The 7871-nt window shown below is 39.8% G+C and overlaps 1 protein-coding gene across 1 annotated transcript in view; it reads left to right on the top strand.

Annotated features, from left to right (window-relative positions):
• Nucleotides 1-7871, top strand: part of Ndst3 (N-deacetylase and N-sulfotransferase 3) — a 145806-nt gene that overhangs the window by 133858 nt on the left and 4077 nt on the right. The gene's annotated exons all lie outside the window — the stretch shown is intronic.

The following is a 7871-nucleotide window of genomic DNA, read 5'->3' as shown; positions in this document are numbered from 1 at the left end:
TTCATATGTACATCAGTCCTTCATCTTCATATGTACATCAGTCCTTCATCTTCATATGTACATCAGTCCCGCTGCGTCTAGAAAGCCTTCTTTCCTTGATGCCTCTCATCTTTGTTGGTACTTACAATTTTAGGGCTGAGTGTTCCAAGGTCTCTCACTCTCTTCACTTTTTTTCTGTTGTGAGTGTCTATATTTGTTCCCATCTATTGCAAGAGGAAGCTTCTCTGATGATGGCTGACCAAGACATTCATCTATGAGAATATTATTAGGAATATTGCGACATTCCTTTGGCAGAAGAGTAGTGTTTGGTTTGCCACTAGGTCCCCAGCCCTATCTACTCTCAGGTTCTTGGCCATACAAGCAGTGATAGGCATTTGCTCCATCTCATGGAAAGGTCCTTAAATCCAATTAGATGGTGGTTGGTTACGCCCACAGCTTTTGTGCCACAATCGTACCAGTGTATCTTGCAGTCAGGTCACCATCATAGATTAGAGGGTTTATAGCTGGGTTGGTGTGTATCTTACTCCTCTAGTGACATACAGAGTAATTTCCAGAACCATGAACACTAGCCAGTAGGAATGAAGGCTCTATGTAGGCACCATAGGTAGGCACCAGTCAACCTCTCTGTGTTAATGAGTTGATAGGCATTGTCTTCAGTAATAGAGCCTTCCTATCATTTTGTGAAGAGCGTCCAATAGCTTTGACCATTGTCTGGGTTATTTGGAAGTTTCTATGGAACATATTTGGCCGAAAACTTAAATAGATATAACCCATTCCAAGTACTAGAAATTCCATTTGGCGATGAGAGATGTCTAATTGGAGTGTTGTCTCCCCCATTGTTGGTGATTCTATTTCTATTTCTTCTGTAGTATGTTACCATACAACCCTTAAGATGGCCCTAAGTTTTAACTGTCCCTTCCATATTTTCTCCCTTACCCCTTTTTCTTCTCCCCCATACCTGTGTGATCTTCCCATTCCAGTTTATCCCTGTTTCTAGCCATAACTATCTATTCTATATCTATTCCTTTCCTAAGGAGATCTTCCCTCCCACCCAGTCTCTTACTCTATACCTAACTTCTATGATTATATGAATTGTACCCTCCCTGTCAAAGACTTAACAGCTAACATCTACATATAAATAAATACATACCATATTTGCCTTCGGAGGTCTGGTTACAACACTCAGGATGATTTTTTTTTTCTGTCTCCACCCATTTCCTGTGAATGTAATTGTTTCATTTTTTAACAACTAAGTAATATTCCATTGTATAAATGCACCACAATGTCTTTATCCATTCATCTTTTGATGAAATTCTAAATGATTTCTAATTTCTTACTATTATGAATAGGGTAGCAAGAAAAAGAGTTGAACAAATGTCTTGGTGGAAGTATGTGGAAGCCCTTTAGGTAGATGTGCAAGAGTGGTATAGCTGGACTTGACATAAAGCTATTCCCAGCGTCCTGCAAAATTGTCACATCAATTTCCATAGTGTCCGTATAAGTTTGCATTCCCACATGCAGTGGTTAAGTGTTCCTTTCACCCCACATCTCTGCCAGCATATGCTATTGGTTTTATTGATCTTGGCCATTCTGACTGGTGTAAGAAGAAATCTCAAAATAGTTTTGATTTAGATTTTCCTAGTAACTAAGGACAGTGAACATTTCTTTAAGAGCTTTTCAGCCATTTGTGTTTCCCCTTTTGAGGACTCTGTTTAGATCGGTACCCCATTAGTTCCTTTAAAAAAAAAAAAAAGATGTTAAAAACCAAAACACACAAAAGATAAGTCAAAGGTCCCCCCAGTAAGTGAGTGGAGAAGGCAAAATCTTTGGAATGTTATACTTCCCGTCTGTGAACTCGTCCCATTTTAGTGTAACATGCTCGAATCAGAGAAAACCAATGTTGTGTCTCTTTCCTAATGGAAATGACCTCCACGAGAAATACTTACTGTAACAACTGGGGTCTGGGCCAGTGAGATGGCTCAGTGGGTAGAGCCCTTGCCTCAAAGCCTGAAAACCTGAGTTTGATCCCCACATTCCTCGTGGTGGAAAGAAATGGTTGATGGCCACATAGGTGACACATACATGCTGCAGCGTGCATATGTACACAATGCAAAAATATATATGTATAAATCATATACAATGTAAAAAATTATATTTTTAATGTGGAACCTAAAAATGAGTTTTTATATTTTACTAATTATTTAAGTCTTCCATGTCACATATTTGATGACATTCACCCCTATTCTTTCCACTTCTCCCATGTCTACCTTCACCTCCCAACCCACTAAAGTGTGAGCCTGCTTGCTTGCTTGCTTGCTTGCTTGCTTGCTTGCTTTCATTTTCATCAAGTCCAGTTTGTGTTCCTCTACTCCTCTTGGGGATTTTGCCTGCTCTAGAATGTAGTCAAGAGGTTTTTCAGTGTCACTGTCCACATAAAAGTATAACCAGATACAGATACAAATTAAAATCGCATTGAGATACTGCTCAATGCCAAAAACTATGGTTATACTTCTTCAAAAATTAAGCCAAATGGCCATGAACCCAAAATATAATGCCAGATATTAGCAAGAATGAGGAAATTTTCTAAACTTGTATACTGGCATAATACCCAAGGCCTTTGGCAAGTTGTTTTGTAGTTTCTAGAAAATTAAACACGATCTCACCAGCAGCTTAGCTTTGCTTGTAGGAATCTATCTCAAGACAAGCAAAAGCCCAAGTCAATTATAAACTTGTAAATGAACATTCGTAGAAGCATTAGTCATTGTACATAAAACCAAGAAACAATCCAAATGTCCATACCTGGTACATGAATTAATTTGGCATATTCAGGACAGGAAAAACAAAAGGAAATATCAGTAAGTGACAAAGTTAGGATTTAGGTGTATAACATAGACCAATAATTTAAGCCCTTAGAAGCTGAGACAAAAGGATTGGCATGGGTTTAAGGCCAGCCTGGTCTATATTGTATGTATCAGATTATCCTGGACTATATAATAAGAACCTGTAATAATAATAATAATAATAATAATAATAAATATATTGAAATCAAGGATTGTGACTGAAATCAGGGATAGAAATGGGTTTTTCTGTGAGGTGATAAAAATGTTGCAAAGCTGTGATAATTTTATTATCATTAGATTACACACATAATATACATGCAACTTGCAAGTATTATGATATTTAGAAAGGATTAAGGTTTTTCTTTTTTTTTCCTTTTTTTTGTTAAAGTATTTATTATTATAAATGCGTACACTGTAGCTGTCTTCAGATGCACCAGAAGAGGACGTCAGATCTCATTACAGATGGTTGTGAGCCACCATGTGGTTGCTGGGATTTGAACTCAGGACCTTTGGAAGAGCAGTCAATGCTCTTAACCGCTGAGCCATAACTCCAGCGTATTATGATATTTAAATTAAATCTTGAAAAGGCTAAGGAATGTGTGTGTGTGTTTGTGTGTGTGTGTACATGTGCGTGTGTGTGTACATGTGCATGTGTGTGTGTGTGTGTGTGTGTGTGTGTGTGTGTGTGTGTATCTATACATCTATACATCTATTCTGCTCATGTCCAGTATTCAGAACATAAATTACGGTGTTTTGATTTTGAAAAAAAATGCACCTGCTTTCGTTTCTCATGGAAATTCAATTGCAAGCTGAAGGTATTTCAGACAAACTTTCTAAGTGTCCTCTGGATGTTCTCTGGCATCCATTCATCAAAGGCAAATGGTGTTTGCACTGATACTGAAATGTTAAAGACTGCCATCCTCCTTGGAGAGTCTTTCTTCCCCTAACCCAAGCTGCCTTTATTATTTCTCCATGTCCCCAGGTGGTTTTCTTCACAAGCTTACAAGCATTTTTATCCTCTCTAACTTTACTCCTTAATTCAAGTTTATTAATAACCATCATATATATACATGACTCTGGGGACACAATGATGGAATATTTTTAGCTTCATTGTGGGGCAGCCACAAGGTCAGACACTAAGCAGTATATTACACTTCATTCAAAGGCTCGTTTCCTGATATCCTTGGAAGGAGGGACCCAGGTGTAAAATGGCTACCGGTGCCAACATTAGAAAGGCTCTTTTCCTCCCTGTTCCCTCAGACACTGTGGCACTGATGTGATTCTTGGCAGAAAGACCATTACTGATTTTTTTTTAATAGATGTCAAGCTTTGTCACTTAGGCTCTGAAATAATATGATGCCCTCCGCCATACAGTGACCTTCATAGCCCTTCATCTTTTCTTCATGATTGCTTTTTGTAAGCAATCAAACCCAATGATTCCTCGGGCCACCTGAAGAACAGACATAATGGCTTGCCTTCATTCTCTGTTCTCACACTGCTAACTTACACATACACATACTGCCCTAGGGGCTGGTTACAAACACACACACACACACACACACACACACACACACACAGAGAGAGAGAGAGAGAGAGAGAGAGAGAGAGAGAGAGAGAGAGAGAGAGNAGAGAGAGAGAGAGAGAGAGAGAGAGAGAGAGAGAGAGAGAGAGAGACATATATAGAGTAATAGGGTGTACCCTCACTAAGAGCTGTGACATGACAATGGCACATCCTGTTTTGAGAAAGTCTTGTATTCTCCCAACCAGTAATTCGAGGGATTGTTTCCCATGAGAGGCATTTGGACTTTGCTCCATGCTGCATGGTCACTGAGGGAGCAGCATCACCCCATGTAACATAACTCCATTAAAAAATATGCATATGCAGTGGTGGCGCACGCCTTTAAACCCAGCACTCAAGGCAAGGCAGAGACAGGTGGATTTCTGAGATCGAGGCCACCCTGGTGTGCAGAGTGAGTTCCAGGACAGCCAGGGCTACACAGAGAAACCCTATCTTGAAAAACCAAAAATATGAAAAAAAGTATGTATACACACACATATATACACACATATACATATATAATATAAGCACACATGTTATATTTAAGTAACCACATAAAGTATTCCCCCTATGTTTTTCTCACCCATTATATTGCCTTTCCTCCCCATCCATAATTAAGTCCCCTCCATTTTTCCATTAGCCCTTCAGCTTTCATACTCTAAATATGTTCCCTTTCCAATGCACATATTTACAAATATTTTCCCTAGCCTCTAGTTTTCTATTTATTTTCTGAACTATCTTCAGAAAAACAAAGTTGTAATTTTAACACATACAAAATTATCATTTTATAATTTAGCTTAGAAAATATTTGCCTAACCTAAGGATATGAAGGTTTTTTCTTTTTTCTTTTCTTTTCTTTTCTCTTCTTTTCTTTTTTTTTTTTTTTTTTGTTGTTGTTGTTGTTGCTGTTGTTAGACATTTTCTTTATTTACATTTCAAATGTTATCCCCTTTCCTGGCCCCTGCCCTGAAACTCCCTATCCCCTTCCCCCCCTCTGCTTACCCACCCACCCACTCCTGCTTCCTGGCCCTGGCATTCCCTACACTGGGGCATAGAACCTTCACAGAACCAAGGGCCTCTCCTCCCATTGATGACCGACTAGACCATTCTCTGCTACATATGCAGCTAGAGCTATGAATCCCACCATGTGTTTTCTTTGGTTGGTGGTTTAGTCCCTGGGAGTTCTGGGGGTACTGGTTAGTTCATATTGTTGTTCCTCTTGTAGGGTGGGGATATGGGTTAGTTGATAGACTGCTTGCTTAATGTTCAGGAAGCCCTGGGTTTGATCCTTAGCATGGAATGAACCAGTGGTTCTGTAGTACATACCTGTAATCCAAGCACTATAGACTCTAGAGGAGAAGCAGGAGAAGCAGGAGAAGCAGGAACTCAAGGTCCTCCTTGGATACCGAGTAAGTTTAAGGGCAACTTGTGATACAAAGACCCTGTCTCAAAAGAAAAAAGATTTAGAATGTTCTATTTTCTTTCTTCCAGAATTTTTGCAGTTTTAACTTACAGGTTTTGGTCAGTGATCCATTTCATGCTCTAGTTTCCACCAGTGTGAAACCACAGTGTTTCCACAGTGGTCAGTGTTCCTTATATTTCATGTAAATTCACATTTTGTCTACTACAGTTTGCTTTAGTCCCTTCATTGAACCGGAGTCTTCCTATTTGTCAAAGTCATTGACCTTGGATATAGAGGCCTCTTTGTGTAGTCTTTATTTTGTCCCACTGGTCCATCCGTGGGAATATGGTGAAAGTCTCTTTGTACATCCTTCATTTTGTCCACTGGTCCATCACTGTGCATATGGTGGAGGTCTCTGTTTTGACCCACTGGTCGCTTTGTGCATCCTTCATTTTGTCCACCGGTTCATCACTGTGCATATGGTGGAAGTCTCTGTTTTGACCCATTGGTCACTTTGTACATCCTTCATTTTGTCCACCGGTTCATCACTGTGCATATGGTGGAGGTCTCTGACTTGACCCATTGGTCACTTTGTACATCCTTCATTTTGTCCACCAGTTCATCATTGTGCATATGGTGGAGGTCTCTGTTTTGGTCCATTGGTCTCTTTGTGCATCCTTCATCTTGCTTACTGGTTCATCACTGTGCATATGGTGGAGTTCTCTGTTTTGTCTCATTGGTCTCTTTGTGCATCCTTCATCTTGCTCCACTGGTCTATCACTGTGACTGTGAGCAGCACTGATTGCTCAGTGTTCAGGAGGCATTGAAACTACACAGTAGGAGACCTCCACCTTGGCTCTTTGTTTCAAACTTCTTAAACTGTTTTAGTTCATGCAAGTCATATATATATTTCACAGTCATTTTCCATTTCTACAAAAAAAAAAAAAACAGCAGAGTCTAGTCAAGTTTAACTGGAATCATATGAATCTGTATGTAACATTGGAGCCAGCTGGTTTTAAGTATTTAGTCTTGTCTGTGGATATAGGGGAGCAGCCATTGGGTTAGGCCTTTTGCTTTATTTGAATTTCTGTTGCTGCGACAAAATTCGATGACCAGAAAACAAGTTGAAGAAGAAAGGATTTATTCACCTTATACCACATTTTTGTTCATCACCAAAGGAAGTCAGGACAGGAACCTTGACAAAGGAAGTCAGGACAGGGTAGGAACCAGGAGACAGGAGCTGATGCAGAAGCCATGGAGAAATGCTGCTAACTGCCTTGCTTACTTCTCATGGCTTGCTCAGCCTGCCTTCTTATAGAACCAAGGACCACCAGCCCAGGGATGGCACCACCCACAAAGGACTGGACCCTCCCCAATTGATCACTAACTGAGAAAATGCCCTACAGCTGGATATTATGTAGGCATTTTCTCAACTGAGGCTCCTTCCTCTCTGGTGACTCTAACTTGTGTCAAGATGACACCCAAAACCAGTCAGTACATCATCTCTGCTTTTGTATTTTTTGTTTTTAGTGGTGGAGATCTTACACCTGGTTTTTGTTCATTTTATTCTTAGGTACTTCAACATTATAATTTAAATGTTTTGATTTAAATTGTACTGTAACTTAAACATAACTTTCATTTAAATTTTCAAAAGTTACCATGGGATGATGTTAAGGTAAAGTCTTGAAAGCAGACTTCTGAGTAGTGCATACTGAGAGCCCAAGGAAATGTCACCTACGTAATTCCTCCTCGTGGAGAAGCAACCATGGCAGTCACATCACTGAACAGCAGGGGTGAAGGGATTACCACTGCGGTTACTTCCACAGTGACAGCTTACATCTAAGCATGGGAATCACTGGTTTGCTTACAACAATAACTCAAAGAGACCCATGTGAAATATTGGGCCTTGAGCATAGAATCAGGAAGCCTAGATTTGAACTCAGCAAAATACTGAGGAACATACAGTCCACAGAAACTAGGCCTTGACAAACATTTTCTTTATTTCATTGTTCTCTCTCTCTCTCTCTCTCTCTCTCTCTCTCTCTCTCTCTCTGTCTCCTGCGTGTGTGTG

This window comes from Mus pahari, chromosome 4, assembly GCF_900095145.1.
Source record: "Mus pahari chromosome 4, PAHARI_EIJ_v1.1, whole genome shotgun sequence".
Taxonomy (NCBI): Eukaryota; Metazoa; Chordata; class Mammalia; order Rodentia; family Muridae; genus Mus; species Mus pahari.
The sequence above is the reverse complement of the archived record's forward strand: the minus strand, read 5'-3'. Positions and strand labels throughout refer to the sequence as shown.